Below are 20,512 nucleotides of genomic sequence, written 5' to 3' on the forward strand. Positions count from 1 at the left end.
AGGTGTCTAAATTGGTCAAAGTGAATCTTCAAGAAATTATCCACAGGTCATCTCCTATCATTGCAAAGGAATTTCAAGTCATTTCAAGTAATTTCTGAGGCTTCCCAATCTTAATGCCGCCCAACTACTTTATATCTGTACCTGAAAATTCAAAAACATTGGGCGGTATGGATACAAAGTGCACATACAACTTTTTTCGAATCATCAGATGTTAACCAAATGGAATTTCACAATTTTAATTGATTGAGTGATTGGTTGATTGATTGATTGATTGATTGATTGGTTGATCAATTTATAACACGACAATATGAAATGTAATCTCCTGTTAATCTTTTATGCAACCACTGCATTGTCTTGTATCTTCTAACGATGATGCCTGCCCCATTACATGAAACAAGATCAAAGGAACATCATCAATCCATATAAATATATATATATATATTTATATGTCTTTTTTACTTTATTGTAAATCAGGCACAATGAAAGTCTACGCTACAATTTTGCTTCAGACAGATAGACTTGCTGATGATTTGAATGTGCCACCCGAGCTCATTGTATGCATTGTCATGTAGCAGTACTCGTTACTAATAGTTGGCATCAGAGAACAGAATAAACATGTACAGTACATGGCACACATCCCAGTCATTTATTCTCACTCTAAGCATCTTCTTAGCTGCTGCCATTCATTTCACAATTTTCCATTCAATATCAACCACTTTCCTAGTCCAAGGATTCAGATCTTACAAACAGTGCCTTTGGCATACTCATTTCCTTTGCAACCATGACTATGAAGGTTAAAAGAATACATATCTACATGACAGGAATGATGTAGTAATGCAATGCAAATCCACAGTAGAGTACTTGAAAAGCAATACTGAAACATAATGTTAGAATAGACAAAAAGAGAGAGACTTCACAAGTAAACAAATTAGGCATCATACAATTGCAAGAGCCGAGTTCAGGAAGCCTGTACAGAGACATTCAGAGTTTTTGCTGCTCCATTCGATAGAGCCGAAGCCACTCCGCATGCCGCTGTATGGTACCTTATACTAAATACAACAGGAAAAAACAGGGACATATGGAGGTACAGTATGACCCAATGGACCCAGAGCTTGTATGTAGCTGAAATCTGGTTGTGTTCATTAGCCCTGACTGTCCAATATCAGATCGTGAGGGTCTGACTCCCAGCACCCCCTTATCAGCTAACCAAGCGAGCCACGGCGCTCCAGCTTCATTGCTTACCAGGCACAATGCCTTACATTTGGTAGTGGCTATGCCTGGTATTGCAGCTTAGTCCCATTAAAACTGCTGTTTGGCAGGGCGTACCGGGAGTTGGATCCCAACAAATATGGTATTGATGCCCTATCCTCAGGATGGCCCATCAATATTATAGTCCCTGAAACCCTTTAACACAGTCTCTTTTACGGTGCGATCGAGCAAAGGCTGGTGACGTCATTCACCGAGGTCTGTCTCCCCACTTAACATTACACAATGTTGTGTATCTGTGGACAGATCTGGTTCAGATTTTTAGGCCTTATCAGCGCAATAATCATAAGAATAGATAAAGGCCCTTTTACGCTGGGAGATTATCGGGCAGACAAACATTCATAGAAAGCTCGTTGACGATAATTGCCCTGTTTACACAGGGCAGCGATCAGCAGATGAACGGGCAAACGCTCAATCATCTGCTGATCGTATCATTTAAAAAAAGTGAAATATTATCGTTGTCGGCAGCACATCTGCCTGTGTAAACAGGGGGACGCGCTGCCGACATGATAATGTATGGGGACGAGTGATCCTAGTTACGACCGCTCGTTCCCATGCATAGCTCCTTGTGACAGGAGCAAACGAGCCCCGATCAAGGATGTCTTGTTGATCAGCGCTCGCTGCACCAGCCAAGTGTAATAGGCCGGTGTAATAGGCCCTTTACCTTACGCTCGACTTTTCTCTTTATCACTTCATTGTATACTGTGAGTAAAAAAAAACTATTTGTTTGAAATCAATTAAATTGGTTCTTGCCCTTACTAAGCACAATAGAAATAATTCAACTTGAAACAGAAAATGCATTTTTGAATGGCAGAAATTATATTTAAAAGAAATTGTCAAGGAAATGTCATGATCTTTATGATTTTGTTATCAAAATGTTATTTATGGAACAATATGATCTATCGGCTGAGGAATCATTCTCATGTTGCAGATAATTGCATTGTCACTGTTCTAAACTATGTTTATTGTTTAGTATAGCATCATAATCGTCCCTGAACATTGTATTCATACAATTTAGTAAGTTACAATTTAGGCAATCTTTAAAGTTTTTTTTGGATGATGAGTAATGTTTGGAAAAATATCAATAATACTCATTAATTTATATTCATTAGAAAAATGTGCAATGTAATTCATGTAAATTGTAATTTTCATGCATTCTGCACTATTTTGATGCATGCACTGAACCATTTAATACCCCTTGTAAGACAAACGTAACATTGGGGCCAGGGGTGTAGCTATAGAGGGTTCAGAGATAGCAATCGCAACCGGGTGCTGGTGCAGACACCTTTATTATAAACGGCACATGCTAGGTGGGGGGCCCTGTTAGGGTATGTTCACACGCACTGTTTTTAGACGTAATTCGGGCGTTTTACACCTCGAATAACGCCTGAAAAAACGGCACCATTACGCCTACAAACATCTGCCCATTGCTTTCAATGGGTTTTACGATGTTCTGTTCCCACGAGGTGTCATTTTATGCGTTGCTGTCAAAAGACGGTGCGAAAAAAGACGCCCGCATCAAAGAAGTGCATGTCACTTCTTGGGACGTTTTTGGAGCAGTTTTTCATTGACTCTATTGAAAAACAGGTCCAAAAACGGCCGTAAAAAACGCAGCGAAAAACTAGAGTAGTTACAAAAACGTCTGAAAATCAGGAGCTGTTTTCAGGTGATTTCAGACGTATTTTGCTACTGCGTGTGAACATACCCTCACCGATTTTGCATTGGAGTCTGATACAAACCTGAGATGGATTTTTTTTTCTATAAGTTGCCCGAACCTACATTCAGTACAGTCGCAATGTCTCGTTCTCACTTTCTTCCTGCCAAAAATATTTGTCCTTTTTATAAGTATTGGTCATCATGTAAGTGCCATAAACGTTTTAATTTGTGATTAAAAAAATAAAAAAGGAGAAAGATATCTCATGTAAATAGGACTGATCTGCAATACCAAGACACAAACAGTGGGCAAAAGCGGTGCTGTTTTCAGCAGAAAATCCAAACATTTTACCTTCTTGAATACAATCCTTTAGTCTAGATGCGCAACATGGTAATGTCCCAGAATTTATGATACCATATATACTTAAAAAGTGAAAATATCCAACTCTTCAGCAAAATGCATTCTTTTTTTTTAACATGACAGAATTGTAAAAAATCCAATAGAAATAAAAATATGTGGTCTATATTCTGAATTTCCGGGTCTTTGAATATTGATTGCATGCAATATTGTTAAAAAAAAAAAAAAAAAAAAGGATGAATATAGCACTCAGTGTAATATATGGAACAGGAAAAATACATAATTCGAGCAGCAGAATGAAATAGCTGCATTTAATCTTACAAAACTGAGCATTTGTAGTAGGCGAGGAGCCATAAATTATGGCTATTGCAACCTTTAGAAAAGTTTCAACATTTTGCAAGAAAAAAGGTCTAAAAATATAGAACAAATATTAAGGCTTGAGAAACATCCTTTGAAAGAAAATATATTTTCTTATAGGGGAGGTAGCAGAGTAAGTCATTTAGGGGTAGAACTATAGATCGTGCCAAAAATTTATTTTCCCAGTAAATGTTTTATTTTTGCAAGTATTTATGGCTAATTATTAGGAAAAACATTAGTAATGGCAGCAGGGGGGCTCAGTGGGTAGCCCTGTTACCTTCTAGCACTGGAGTCCTGAATTTGAAGCCAACAAGGGTCAACATCTACTTGAAGTTTGTATGCTCTTCCCATGTTTGTGTGGGTTTCCTCCAGGTACTCCAGTTACTTCACACACTCCAAAAACATATTGATATTAATTGGCTTTCTATGAAATTGACCCTCATGTGTAAATTAGGAAATTTAGATTGTGAGTCGCATTGGGGAGGAGTGAAGACAAACTCTGTACAGAACTATGGAATATATTGTTGCTATATAAGCAACAGGGCTGGTATTTAAACCAAAATTATAACTCTTATCTATTACCCAGATCTTGTTCATATACTGCCCCAAATTAGAGATTTTTTTTTTTACTACTTTACTTTGTATATCCTGTATTTTAAAACACTACTCACCAAATCTCAAGTTCCTGGACCTCTGCGTGACATAGGTTGAAGTAGTGGGACATTGGGGCTAAATGTGGACAACCTTTCCTTAAAAGCCCGCCATCTTGGATATGAGCTAGTAATGCCTGAGGAAGTTGCAGACAGCCCAAGATATCTCTGCAATGTACATTGTAATCAGGGCCGGCCTTAGGCTCTGTTCACATCTGCATTGGGGTCCTGTTCTGGGCAGAGGTTTCCATCTCCATCACCATTGATTTCAATAGTGACAGAGCCGGTGCCCTTGGTTTCCGTTTGTTTCTTTTAAATGGACACAGACGTCAGGGGCTTCTCCTGGCAACGCTGTGGTCGGGGATTCCGCTTCAGGAGTTGCCCCTAATGTCACCGTCCATATATGGACAGAGACATCAAGCGGAGCGCACCAGGAGCGGAATCCCCAGCCACACGGGGATTCCACTCCTTCAGGGAGCTACAGTGGCGCTATCTACAGGAAGGGGGGGGTGCTATCTACAAGGAGGCTGTGTGGCACTACCAACAAGGGGGCTGTGGGCTGTATGGCACTACCAACAAGGGGGCTGTGTGGCACTACCTACAAGGGGGCTTTGTGGCACTACCTACAAGGGGGCTGTGTGGCACTACCTACAAGGGGGCTGTGTGGCACGACCTATCAGTGTGCATTGTGGCACTGCCACCTACAGGGGGCTGTGTGGCACTACCTACATGGGGCTGTGTGGCACTACCTACATGGGGCTGTGTGGCACTACCTACAGGGGGCTGTGTGGCACTATCTACAAGGGGGCTGTGTGGCACTACCTACAAGGGGGCTGTGTGGCACTACCTACAAGGGGGCTGTGTGGCACTATCTACAAGGGGCTGTGTGGCACTCTCTACAAGGGGGCTGTGTGGCACTATCTACAAGGGGGCTGTGTGGCACTACCTACAAGGGGGCTGTGTGGCACTATCTACAAGGGGGCTGTGTGGCACTGTCTACAAGGGGGTTGTGTGGCACTATCTACAAGGGCGCTGTGTGGCACTATCTACAAGGGGTTGTGTGGCGCTATCTACAAGGGGGCTGTGTGGCGCTATCTACAAGGGGGCTGTGTGGCACTATCTACAAGGGGGCTGTGTGGCGCTATCTACAAGGGGGCTGTGTGGTGCTATCTACAAGAGGGCTGTGTGACACTATCTACAAGGGGGTTATTTGGCACTATCTACAAGGGGGCAGTGTGGCACTACCTAAAAGGGGCTGTGTGGCGCTACCTACAAGGGGCTGTATGGCACTACCTACAAGGGGCTGTGTGACACTACCTATAAGGAGCTGAGTGGCACTATCTACAGGGGTAATCTGTGAGTGGTGGGCTGATGGTCATTTTACTGTGAGTTCTGGGCTGATGGTCATTTTACTGTGAGTGAGGGGCTGATGGTCTTCAAGTGGTTTCCACCTCTTTCCTCCAATTTAAATTAATAGGAGGCAGAAAATACCTGCGGCGCTGGTTTGGAGCTTTTCTTCCTGCGTCTTTTGCATTAGCTTCAACGGCTTAAGAAAAAGTGCAAAAAAAAAAAAAAAGGTCAAACAACGCTGTCAATCCCAGAAGGACTTTTGAGGCTGATTTTTTTGGGCATACAAAAAACTCTGAGTGAACACACCCTACGAATGTAGTGCCTGTTTTTAGCCGTTTTCTGTCTTTCTCGAAACAATTTTTGGTAGGGGTGCCCTGAGAAAATTTTATTTTTCCAGTGCTGCCTCGAGTCCGAAAAGGTTGGGAAACTCTGTACTAGGCTACAGGATCACGCCGGCCTACACAAGGATCTCGTCGTGGAGCAGCTCCGTTTGTCATGGGAACGGGACCTAGGTGAGTACAATTTTTGTTTTTGTTTGGGGGCACTGTGTACAAGGGGGAGGTGGGGGGGCTGTATGGCATGATCTACAAGGAGGAGGTGGGGGATTATGGCACTTTCTACAGGGAGGCTGTATGGCGAAATCTACAGGGGAGCACCATACTGTGTGGGGGCCACTAAGCGGACATTATACTGTGTAGGGGTACTACAGTGGGCATAATACTGTTGCCACAATTAGAGGACAAAATACTGTGTCCTTGAAGGGGTTGTAATATATTATATTATTAAATATTTTATTATACTGTGTGGGGCACTAAAGGGGCATTATACTTTTTTTATGGGGCATTTATTTTTATTATGGGGGTGGGGCGCCGAAATATTTTGCACAGGGCGCCATCTATCCTAAGGCCGGCCATGATTTTAATGAATGTGTCACCATGTATTTCATGGTCACACCGTCTTCCAGGGTGAGAGACAATCTTTGAAGTGGCTCTTCGCTTTGACCTATAGAGGGGGTGTCCCAAGCTGAGATACCCCTTTGTAATGTTCATATGCCCTAATAATGCATATGAAAGAAGGAATACCACATGGGACAGTCCAATGAAACTCGAATCTCACTTAAATCTTTAGGTTTTGAGTGGAAGTAGACTTTAAGAAGATCACATTTATGTGTATCAGAGCAGCATGTATGAGTAGAAGCTAAAAATGATTAACACGTAATAAAAATGTTCAAAATTTTCTAAAATAGTGCGTGTGTTATCAGCAATGTGCGACTCTTAAGATTAGTACAAAATTCCTAGGTATTCTATAAAACGCCTAAAACTTCTAGACAATACATAAAATAAATCCATACGTTTTCTAGGTATTCTGTAGATTGCCAAGTTTGTATTAGGCAACATGTGAAACTGTTAGACATTCTTTAGACTAACTAGTTAATAAAGTCGTATATTAGAAATCCGTTAATAAAGTGTCAATAACTAGGCATTTCTATTAAAATCCCTAGGTAATGTATATAAGGTCAGAATTAAATAACCTTATGTGACGCTTTACATAAAATTGCTAGGCATTCTGTACAATATCATAGTTTAAAGGGTAACTAAACTTTCAAAAAACTTACATTTCAGTAGTTTTGATCGGTGGGGGTCCGAGCACTGAGACCCCCCACTGATCGCTACAACGAAGCGGCAGAAGAGCTCAGGAGGGAGTTGAGCTGCTTCATTTCTGATCGCCTTTTCTCAGAAATCCGAGCAAGTGGTGTGGGGGCTCAATAGAAAGTCTATGAGCCCGTACACCAATTGCTCGGCTTTTCGAGCAGCTCTGCCGCGTTGTTTTAGCGATCGGTGGGGGTTTAAGTGCTCGGACCCTCACCAATCAAAACTTCTGACATGTCAAAAGTTTTTTAAAAGTTTAGTTACCCTTTTTACACTTTGCCGGTAACCCATGGATAGATGTGTGACTGCCGGAGCTATGGATTACTTTTAATGTGGAATTTGGTAGAGTTCAGAATTTTGCAGTTGTGAGCAAAGTGTCTTTAAGATGAAATAAAGAGAGGGATAAATGACAGCATTAGCGTAAATAAAACCCATAGGTGTTGAAATATTTCTTTATGCAGCCCATAAGTTCAAGGATCCAATTATAAATGTACAGTTGCTAATTCCAACAGCTGAGCGTGGTCTTATATATCATTTTATAATATTCTAACATTACCAATGAATTCTACACAAAGTCTACAATTTTATGAGTTATACTAAGTTACAGCTGTGATTAAATGCAAGAATGACATGGACGCATGCAGCAGTATATTGTATTTTATTTCTTGTGCCCTACTAAATCAGTTAACTTGTCAAGCTCCCATGGATGGATATATTATAAATATAATACATCACATACAGAAAATGTAGTAATTCAAATGATGAGGCATGACTGCTCTTGATTCCCTTAGTGTTTGTATTTTAGTATTCAGATTGATTCCAAATGTCTTTATAACTGTGAATTAATTCACTTGCTCGCATGGAAATGCTAAAATGCCAGCACAATTCCTTATTTGTGTGTAGAATATCAAAATGAAGGAAGGAAAGAGAAAAATTCCAGAAATAGCTGAATACGGTAAAACCAATAAAATAGACACATTCTCACCTTTAGAGTCCTCCAATAGTGATTTATTGTTGCCTATGTAGTGCCAACATATTCTGTAGCACTGTACAAAAATTGCCATCTCTCACATCAATCCCTGTCCCCAATGAGCACACAATCTAATTTCCCCTATCTCAGATGCACACACACTAGGGAGATTGTATAGGCCAATTAACCTATATTTTAGGGTGTGGGAGGAAACTGGAGTACCCTGAGTAAACTTGTCATATGCTGGAGAACATACAAACTCCACGTAGATGTTGCCCTTGTTTGAATTGTTACCCAGGAAGCCAGTGCTGCGAGGCAACAGTGTTAAGCACTGAACCACCGTGCCACCCAACGCAACCAATCACTGGCCCCAGAGGTAACTGATGATTCATCATGGAGGCAACCAGGTTATAAAGATCAGTCTGGGACCACAGACCCCTCCGGGACTGCCTATTGATGAGCAGGTGGGCTTTAGAAAGGTGAGTATGTTTCTATTTGTTATTTGAAACTATACCTTTATTAGGAAATTGCTCTCTAATGTTATTCTTGAATCTCATTTGTGGGTTCACCAAAGGTGATGAACTCACCAGGTAAATACTTCATATACCCACAATTCTGTAGAACAAAATTCCTATGGATCGTACCGAAATGATACTATGGTCAAAGGTCTGAATTTGTGAGGTCTTTTAATATTAAAAATGTATGACAAAACCTTAAAGGGGTTGTAAAAGATGAGGAAAACATGGTGCCATTCTTGGTCACACATGAACTGTGTCCGGTATTGCAGCTAAGCCTTATTTGCTGATAGATAGATAGATAGATAGATAGATAGATAGATAGATAGATAGATAGATAGATAGATAGATAGATAGATAGATAGATAGATAGATAGATAGATAGATAGATTTAAAGTAAGTGTGATTTGGAGAGGTGGACTCTTCAGAAGGAAACCCAGTGGTTGTATCACTTAAAAACGCTGCATCCCCTGGGCCTCTGAGTATTTTGACGAGCTTTTTGTAGTGGAAACCGCTCCGCAAAACTTCGAAAACCGGCCGAAAATGCCTCCCATTGACTTCAATGGGAGGCGGGGGTGGTTGTCTCCCGCGAGCGGTAAAACCGCCTCGCGGGAGAAAGAAGGGACATGCCCTATCTTCGCGTGTTTATGCCTCTGACCTCCCATTGACATCAATGGGAGTCAGAGAAAGCATATTTCGCTGAGTTTTTTGCCCGTAGCAATCAATGGGCGCGAGCGAAAAATGCAGCGAAAAACACGGTCAAAATCACGGCAAACGACATGCAGGAAGGACAAAATCTGCCTCAATATTCCGTTTGGGATTTTCCTCCTGCAAAAAACTCAGTGTGAACAAGGCCTAATATTTACTTTCCACAAAACGGAGTTACATCCTTATTAATATCATTATATCATTTTATTTTTACTATATTTAAACCCTAAATAATCTTAATAATCGCTCCCAAGCCGGCCTGATATTCAGGAACAACCTTAATGATTTGGTTGTATCATAATCCCACTACCAATACCCCTCTCCTTTTTCCCTAAGAATATCCATTATGTGTAAAGCAGAAAGTTTATAAAAACAGAACAGAACAAAGCTATATTTCGAAACATTAGTGACATCTTTAATTGTCAGGACAAATGTGGCCCCACCGACAGACATTACAGTGGCATCTCCTGTTACTGTGACAATAGGGCTCTGATGACGTCAAATAGCGGCTGGGGCACATACTCAAGATAATTTCATGCAGCTTTCCAGGTGCAGGGAAAGTAATCTGGTCACTGTTAGGGTATTGGCGTTCTTTGGTTACAATGCCAAGCCACTGGCATACCTGCGGAAGGGGAGGGATTCTTTATGGCCACACAGGGAAGTTTAAATATGGCAGAGCATCGGGTTTTACTATCAGCATCAAAACCTGATCTCCTCCACGGTGGAGGGCTTCCACGTTCATCTGCATGGGTTGCCCTTTTGGGAAATGGATGGCTCACGAGAGGTCTATTCTTATCTTGGGACATGGCAGGGGCCATGAGTAACAATATGTAGCTACCTGCTTAGATCCTCATGCCGCCATTATTTGTGTAGTGATCTTAACTAGCAGATTACAGTACATCACATCAATCCTTTGTAGTGGTATTTCTTTATGGTTCCGTGATGATCCTGTTACCTGTTAGGGGAAATATGTCAGAACCTTGCATTTTTTGGTATTTGACAGTTTTCTGGTAGCCTAGTCCACAACTCTAACACATACTTTAGAGAACTTTACGTTTCTGTAATCTGGGTTCACATTTCGACAAGTATCTTAGGGTCCAATAGACATGGTATTTTTACTGAAGTTTTTTGTGCACTATTTCCTTTTTTCAATTTATTGTGTGGTTATACCTCTTTCCCCCATAGACCCCAAAATATTTAGGGCAATAAGGGCTTCTAGGGTAAGGCTGGATATTGTAAAAGTTATGTTTTAATTTATTCATGCATGTTTTTAACTAGTGGTTTCCCTCTGTGAATGATATCATGTAAAATGATTTCTAGCTACTACGTGGCCCACCAAAACATTTATATCTGTTTGGCACAGTGAATTTTTTTCACCGGAGCAAACAACCATTTACCTGACTGAAACACACGTGATGTCACAGCAGTTTACCTGACTGAAACAGTTGTAATGTCATAGTAGTTAGGCTTCGTTCACATCTGCGCTAGGGCGCCGTTCCGTCTGAGCTTTCCGTCTGAACGGAGCCCTGACAGACACAAACCGTTTGTCTCCATTGTGCAAGGGTTCCGTCGTTTTGACGGAATCAATAGCGTAGTCGACTAGCGCAGATGTGAACGAAGCCTTACCTGACTGAAATACAGTTGTGATATCAAAGCAGCTTGCCCGACTGAAAACCACTTCTGATGTCACAGCAGATTACCTGACAAAAACAAAGTTGTTATGTCATAGCAGCTTGTCGGACTAAAACCCAAATGTAATGTCATATTAGTTTACTTGACTGAAACTAACTTGTGATATTACACCAGTTACCTGATGGAAATATAGTGATGTCACAATAGCATATCTGACTGAAAACCACTTGTGATGTCACAGCAACTTACCTAACAGAAACACAGTTGTGATGTCACAATAGATTAACTATGTAAAACTCCCTTGTGATGTCACAAGTTACTTGACAGAAACACTGTTGTGACATCAGAGCAGTGTATCTTATTTAAACACAGTTGTGATGCACCATACCTAACTAAAACCCACTTGTGATTTCACAGCAGCTTGCCTTACTAAAAGCCAAATGTAATTTCACAATAGCCTTCTTGACTTCAACTCACATTTAAAGGGTAACTAAACGCTCAACAAACTTCTGACATGTCGTAAGTTTTGATTGGTGGAGGTCCGAGCACTGAGACCCCCACCAATCACTAAAATGAAGCGGCAGAAGTGCTCGTGTGAGCGCTCAGCCGTTTAGTTTCTGTGCGGCTGTTTCCGGAAAGCCGATGTAGCGGAGTACGGGCTCATAGACTTTCATTTTAGTGATTGGTGGAGGTCTCAGTTCTCTCACCCCAACCAATCAAAACTTCTGACATGTCACTATGACATGTCAGGAGTTTGTTGAACCTTTAGTTACCCTTTAATGCCACAGCAGTTACCTGACAAAAACACAATTGTGATGTCACAGCAGCTTACATGATTGAAACAGTTGCAATGTCACAGCAATAGCTTGACAGAAACACAGTTGTGATGTCACTGAAGTTACCTGACAGAAGCACAATAATAATGTTGCAACAGTTTAACCGACTAAAGCACAAATGTGATATCAGAATAGCTCACCTGACTGGAATCCACTTGTGATGTCACAGCAGTTACCTGACAGAAATACAGTTGTGATGTCACAAAAGCTTACATGACTGCAACCCTTCTGTGATGGTACATAAGCTAACCTGACATAAACACAATTCAAAGTTGTATTTTTTAGCGCCACAGTTTTAACAACATACTAATAGCAAAGCAATATTATTTTATTTATTTGGTACTCGATCCTCTACAGAAATACATATTTTACAGATTTTTGCTAATTGATTTCAACCATCCTCCATACTTTCTACAGTTTTCTTCACATAACAGATTTTATAAATTTAGGTCGCCCACAACATTGTGTTTTTCATGGTTTTCAGTGGCACCAAGTGCTGCTTGCTGCTGCAATTATGGCATTAGTTTACATTCAACTCCAAGCCTTTCAATTTATGCAAAGCTGTAAGCTGCTGTGAAGACGAAATTTTCATAACATAAACACCCTTGACAAGTAGCAAAAATATTGGTAAGCAAGAAATTGGCTGACACTGTATGTTGATGCCGGAGGTATTTTAAACCTGAGAACTGGCTGAGTACAGAACTGTAGTTTCCACCTGTCTCGATAATGTAAAAAAGTGAATAATTAGTGTCAAATAATTTGCCTAACCCTTTCAATGCTAAAATAGCAGGCTCCAAGACTGAGAGCATTTGTAGAGTTTTGTGAAATGAGGCCAAGTTGTAGAGAATGTAGCACTTATTTAATGAGCCAAGAAACAAGAATAGACAATAAAGGAAAGTGAAAAGATGGAAGAAACTCTCTGTATTAAAGTGGTCCCATGGTCTTATTACCATGGGGGAACCCTTAAAAATAGAAGTGTTCCACTCCCAGGGGAACCTCTACTCCCATTCTCATTTTAAAGAAGCAGGCTGGAGGGTCTGAAAGAGCGATCTATCATTCTAAATTCTGGCCAACATTTGTTGACTACTTTGTCTTCCCCATGTCAAGCATCTTGAAACAAAAATTAACTTTGCCATCCCTACTGTAATAACAAGGTCAGACTGACCCACCAGAGTATCACAGGATCCTCGTGCTCTGATACAATAATGGGCTGCAAAGATCAGCAAAAGACAACCCCATTTGGAACTGACGTTGACCCAATTACTTGCTACTGGGGTCTATTTCTTATGGGTTCATTCACAAATACCCTGTTAGACCTAAGTGATTATATCAATGTTAACAACAAAGTTTACTATGTATTACTATGTGCACATGTTCTGTATAGATGGAGTATAGGAATAATTTCCTCTGATGATCTCAAGGAACCCTACTCTGACACTGTGTAAAAGGGACAGCTTGGATGCTGCTGTCTATTGTTGTGCCCCTGACATTCCTGTACAAAATTGGAAATGTGGCAATTCTGTTTTTTACCAGAAATATTTTTTTTCAGGACTTTATTAGAGGACTGACTTGAGTTCCAAGTGTTATTATAAAATGACTATAGACTCAAGCAGACAATACTTACAAAGAATATTTATTTTTTTAAAAACATTTTTACCTGAATTGTTGGATGGTCCTCCAATTTTATCAATCTTTCTGAAGTTTGCCCCCCCCCCCCCTATTTTGGAGACCTGACATAGTCATTATGTATGGTATGGAATCTTCCTTCCCAGCACTCATACAGGTGTATATGTCATCTAGGTGATGATGAAGTATCTACTGACAAATGAGGGTGGACGTGATATACTAAGGAAATGCAAACAAGAGAAAGGGTTTTCATGTACGGACTAACTAAGAGGCAAACTCTGTGACTGCAATGGGTCCCATAAATAAACCTCATTCTCTTTTTCCATGGTTCCCTTAAACAAACACAGGACTCTCTTAACAACAGGAGAAACAACAGACGAGGGACTTGGCCCAAGGGTCATACTGGCCTGTTCAACTATGAGAGATGGCAAAAGGGGCAAACAAGAAACAGGTCCCTCTAGCTCAGGATAGTGTGGTGTAATGGTGTCAACAGCACCTCTTGGCCCTCTCTCTTCTATATACTCATCTAAAGACAAGACCATAGAGTAAAAAAAAGAGGATGAGATATCTTTTGGAAAAGACCAATGAAATCCACTATTTTATACAATATTTTAATAAAGACTAGGGGGCTTAATAGCAAAGAAGTAATCTTGGAAAGCAAAAAGGTCTCTTCATGACCCACTTGGTATATGAATAATAGCGGATCCCCACACAGAGTCAACCAGTTCTTCATTTTTTTTGTAAAAAAAATCTTGGACAAATAAATGAAAGGCCTGTTAGATCACAATGAAAAAAAGCAGAATAAAAGTCAATTGTAAATAAACATACTGTCTACAAACGTAAAAATGAATACAATACTTTGAAAGGAATTAAAAATGTGCATTGTTGTCAATAGAAAGCCAGTTATTTCAGAGACAAGGTAATTGTTGTCTCCTTCAGTACTTTCTATAATTACAATGCTAAACTACAAATGAGAGCCTTTGAAGATTCTTGGTATCTAGAGAACTGCTCAACACAATAAAGGGCATATATTACCCATCAAATGCCTCTGTTTTGTTGCTTCACAACTCAAAATTATTTATTATGAAGTTAACCTGACTATCACCCGTACAAGAAACATCAAATTCCCTTCAAGTTCTTAGTATTATAAATGGTCTTTCCACTTTCCGATTTCTAAAGATCTGGTCAATGGCTAAATCTTAACTTGTAAAATAAAACAATAGCAAGCCACAATTTATTGCTGCCAAACTCTATATTATGTTTTAATAATAATCACTACTGCTGTTTGCAGCAGGTGACCTGAAAGGGCTGTGAAATTAAACAGCTAAGCTGGACTGAACTCTCAGCATTAGTTTATTAAGGGAAAACAGGAGGTAAGACAATGCCCCTCTATAAGTGTTCAGTTCTCCTGCAGCACAACTAGAGGTGAAATTAAGCATTACACATTGAAATTAATGAGTTGTCCATGTAATGCATATACGCGCCGGGTCCTCCTGAGTGAGTGATTCGTTGCAGACGCTCTCTGCTCTGGGTAATAGATAAAAGTTACCTGAAAACCGTCAGCCGTATTAACATTTTATGATGCACACGTTATTGAAAAGCTCATGACGTATACGTTTAATGGATGCCTGTGACATATGCTATGCTGGGTATATGTCACCCAATAAGCCACCATGTTAAAAAAAAAAACTGCAAGGTATACATTTTTTTATAGTATCCCATTGTATAGAGTAGTGTTGTCTACTACACTATTCCATACCTCAAAAAAATGTATATCGACATATACCAGCCCTACGGAGGCAAAAAGGACACTCTTTTAGCCCCCATCAGGTTAATGGAGCCATATGGGCATGTTTAGTTTGTACCTCAGGATCTTTCCTGGCGTGCACGCTACACACAGGGTAAAAACGTGATGTAATGTGGCCTAATGTGTATGTGTCATGGTAATCTGTGATATATGTCTTTATGTCTATTAGTAGTGATGTCATAAGTGTGTGAAGTCAGAGGAAGGACATGTCATCATCTAGACTAAATCTGAATATAAAGCTTTACTCATATCACATGACATAATTTTGTACTAATTAGTAAATATAAAACACGCCAGTGGTCATAAATGTTTTCCAGACAATTATTGTGTTTATTATATAGTATTTAAAACTACTGCTAAAAGTTCCAAACCTAATAATCTGATCTATGGCCTATTACAAAAGCAAACCAAAGTTGGGCTGACCTGAACCAAATGACAGGTGTCCATATTTATTCTTTAGGAACACAGACTTGATAAAATATTGGCATTAACCCTTTGTTAGATAGCTTCCAATAACAGAAGTATTTTAATGTGGTTGGATGATACTACATGAATACCATATGGACAGTGATTCCCATATCTGAGAATATATAGATTTGTATTCCATATTGACTCTAGTTTGAGAGTCATTATCAGGTACTGGCAGCTACTCTATGATGTCATTTAATTGTACGATGTTTCAGAATGTATGGTAGGCAAAGTAGGTGCTATTATGAATTAAAACCTGAGGTTAAAGGGGTTGTCCGGAAAATAATTTTTTTTTTTTATAGGGCTCACAACGGCAAAGAAAAAACAAAACATACTTGACTCCAATCCCTCGCTGGTCTCTGTTTCCTGCTGTAGCAAAATCATACCGAAACAGGGACATGTGACAACTGCAGCCAATCATTGGCTGTAGCTGTCACTGCAGCAGCCAGTGGTCACATGTCCCTATGTTGGGACGTCATTGCTGCAGCAGGAAGTATAGACAAGCGGGAAATCATGTAGCACCAGAACAGCAGCGTCGGGGGATTGGTGAGGTAAGAATGGCACTTGTTTTAAAAAAAAAATTTACTTTTTGGTGGACAACCTGTTACTAAGATAAAAGTCACTGTGAGACAGTGGTATAAACACTTACATTTTAACTGGGGGGGGATAATTTTTCCAGATACATGAACTAATAGAGATTGTAGAATTGTTTGACTAATGAGTCTGTACGGTCATGATTTTTTGAGCTGGAAATTTTTTGGGGTCTTAAAACAGTTACATTTTAGTCTATTTTTTTTAATTTCTTTTTTTAACCTAAATATGTTCAAAATTGTGTGCTGAATAATGTTATATTTCCTTAAAGGGATTAGAAGTTACAGAACTCCAAATATCCTGCCTTCCTTTACACAGCCATAAAGTTAACTGATAAATTCTTTCTGCCTGTAGCCGCCTCTAGCGGGGCTTATTAAAGACAAATTTATTATTGAGTTCAATAGGACCTGCATAAATCCCTATGCAGTGAGCTCCCCCTAGTGTCTACCGCAGGCAGCCAGAGTTTTACCATTCGACTCAATGGCTTTATAAAGGAAGCAGTGGATTTGGAGCTTCTAAATACATATAATAATATGAATCTGCACATAATTTAGGACCTATGAAGGTTCAAAAAGCCAAAACGATAGGTAGACTTTAGGTCTCAAGGTTAAATCTGGAAACTATCAACCAATCTGTGCAATAACATGGTGTATCAATTCAAAGCTTTTCGGCACATTTACAGTAGCAAAGAAGCAGTGCTCCTATCTCTTAACGCCTTTCTGCTGTCTTTATATTAATATAATGTAACGCACATCAAAGTGTATTGAGAAAGCTTGCTATCTGAGCTTGACTATGGAAGTAATCTGTGTTTATGTGAAGACATTCTTTAGATATTTTATGTTCATTTTGTAAAAACACTTTCGGTTTAAGCAATTTTCCTCTCCTCTTACAAGCCGAGACGATGAGTTACATCTGGAGAAAGGAAGTTCCTCTGTGAGACAGCTGGGTTTTATCACTTTCCGAGGCCCCACTGTGCGCTGTTCTTCTGATTACAAGCAAGAGACCATTGGATGACTGCTTATCTTAAGGGTGAGTTGTAGCTTGATACATTTCTTGGAGAAAGAATGCTTATGGGAATCTTGTTGGATTTTTTCACATTTCCAGTTGAATGGTGACAGGATGTATGCCATTTGGTATCATTAACTTGTGCTTTCGCTGGTTGATGCTACACAACATTCTATGAATAAATTATACAACGTTCCATTGTGCTGAGATAAAAGGAAAAGACAACACTTTTAGCTTTTGGTAAACTCCATAGAAGTATATTATGACAGATGTAGTTAGACTAGAAAGAATATTTTCCACGGGCGGCATAGAGACTGCACTTGGGTCAGGGGTTCAAAACCCAACATGGTTACATCTGCAAGGAGTTGTATGTTCTTCCCATGTTTACATGGATTTCATCCACAACTATACACTAGAGAGGCTTTAAATATTCAACTTCTGGTTTACAAATCTATTTATCAATCTCTTCAGCGATTCAGATAGTCAAAGACTGTACACGTTCGCAAAATATTTTTGGAAATGGATGGGAGAAGAGGCTGCAATAGCTGTGAATCGCCGCTAAATGCGTGTCGACGACTCACAGTGAGCAAGTAGAAATGAAGGGGAAGCAGCGCTCGTACTAGCGCTGCCGCCCCTTCAAAATAGCTGATGGACGGGGGGGTCCCGAAAGTCGGACGATGACCCGTCAGCTATTGATACCCTATCCTGAGGATAGGCCATTAAAGGAGTTTTCCCACGAGGGAAATTTATGAAATATCCACAGGATGTCATAAATGTCAGATAGATGCGGGCCCCACCTCTGGGACCCGCACCTATCTCTGGAACGGGGCCCCATAAACCCTGTTCTAGCTTTTTGTGCTCACGCTGCATCCCGGCCAATTCCCGATTACATGGTCGCCAGTTACGGAAACAGCGTAACTCGTTGAGCTACGCTATTTCCATAACTACCATTCAGTTCTATGGGGCTTACGGAAACAGAGCAGCTCAGCGAGCTACGGTGTTTTCTCCTTCATGGTTAGAAATGACTGGAAAACCCCTTTAACTAGTACGTTCAACTGAACAGCTTCACAAAGTGTCAGAATATAGGGAGCTACACATGCTTAATTATGGTGATAAAAATGATTAAAGGATTTGTCCAGTTTGGGGGCTGTTTTTTTATACTGATGACTTATCCACGGGATAGTTTATCAGTATATGATTGGTGGGGGTCCGACACCTGGACCCCGCACCGATGAGCTGTTTCGGCTGCCTCTGGGCTCCGGGAAGCTATGCATCGGTCGGTGCCGGAAGCACAAGGCTCCGACCACTGTATAGTGGGCGTGCTGGGTTACTGCAGCTGTGCTCCTATTCACTTGCTATACAGTGACTGGAGCCATCTGCTTCCGGCATCGACCACTGCATAACATCCGGTGCCTGGATGAAGCCGGAGAAGGTGATCGGTGCGGAGTCTGGATGTCAGACACCCACCAAGCATATACTGATGGCCCATCCAGTGGATAAGTCATCAGTAGAAAAAAAACAGCCCCCAACCTGGACAAACCCTTTATTTTTGAAATCCATCAAAATTTTTTGTGATGGTCGCAAGGTTGATTGCAACTTTTCTTTTTAATGGGGAACTATTGAGGTTACAATAATCCTAAGATTTTATCATGACTGGGCAATGCTGTGTTGCCACGGAGCCCTCCTATTAAATGATGAAGGTTGTATTCACATAAGCTGAACCACATGGGTTTTTCTGTTTTTCTTTTACATAAGTTCTGAATCCAACAGAAAATTTCTTTATGTCTCCATATAAAGTTGGCATACGGAGGTCCAGTAGAGGGCTCATGCACCTCTATAGAAGCCTTTTTATGGGACAGTACAGGATGGAGCTATAATATGGCTTTGTGCTTGAGCCCAAAGGAGTTCATTGAGTTCAGCTTTGACACTATTATTCTTTATAATCTGACCTTTTTAGTATAATAGAAGATTATTAACAATTTTTAGGGTTTTTCACATTTTCATATAGCCATTCTTTGAAGAAAAATGAAACCACATTCTTAATTGTCATTGGGAAATCACAAATAATTGCATATTCCCATCCACCGGGATCCAGAGGACTGCCATCAGCATGTTAGCGTCGGAAAGATTAATTTACCCCTCTGCCTTGTTTTCACGCAGCAATCTCTGTGTAAAATAAATATTCACCAACAAGACATTAGAGATCTATTTCCAAAGAATTTCAAGCTATTTAATCAAATTTATAAACGGCACCAGTGAAGCATACCGAGAATGATTAACCTGAATCAAAATGTTCTAGCGCATTATTATTAACCATAGATTCCTTTTTAGTTACAATTTAGAATATATTGTAAAATAGGGTGAGAATATTATAATAATGATTATGATTCTTTCAAAGAGTCTTCCAGGGACAAAAAAAATAAACATCCCAAAATTCTAAAATAATAAATTATTTTCTATTCTTACCTTCTTCACCGTTCTCATGTTGTGGCTCTTCGAGTCCTCCGCCGCATCTGTTTACACTCCTGCATGAGGATGTGTTGCCCATAGGAACGTCATTTAAGTGGGATAGCCAGTTGTAGCCCATTGTAGTGATATCACTATGGTTGACAAGTCATTGCAGCAGGCGATGATTAACTGACCCACTCACATGGCACGCCATCATGCAGGAGTATAAACAGATTTGACGGGAGACACGAACAGCGGCGGCAAAGGAATGATGAATAATTTTGAAGGATTGTCTGAGACCTAAATATTGTTGGCACCAATGCTTGGTTGGTGGCGGTCCGAGCCCAGGACCCCACCAATTAACACAATAGAGGGTTATTGAAGTGAATGGAACAGCTGTAGTACCATGCACAGCCACACTCAAATGTACGGCGCTGTATCGGTGTAAGGATAGGCCATCAATATTTAGTGCTGAGAAGCCTTTCGAGAATTGTATTATTTTAGTATCTTAAGCTAATTTTTTATTTATTTCTTTGGTCCCTGAAAAACACTTTTCAAAATTGAAAGTTGTTGAAAATTAGGGCAAAATCATAGATGTTAATAGAGATGGTATTTCCGCTTAG

This window comes from Rhinoderma darwinii, chromosome 10 (genome assembly GCF_050947455.1).
Source record: "Rhinoderma darwinii isolate aRhiDar2 chromosome 10, aRhiDar2.hap1, whole genome shotgun sequence".
Taxonomy (NCBI): domain Eukaryota; kingdom Metazoa; phylum Chordata; class Amphibia; order Anura; family Rhinodermatidae; genus Rhinoderma; species Rhinoderma darwinii.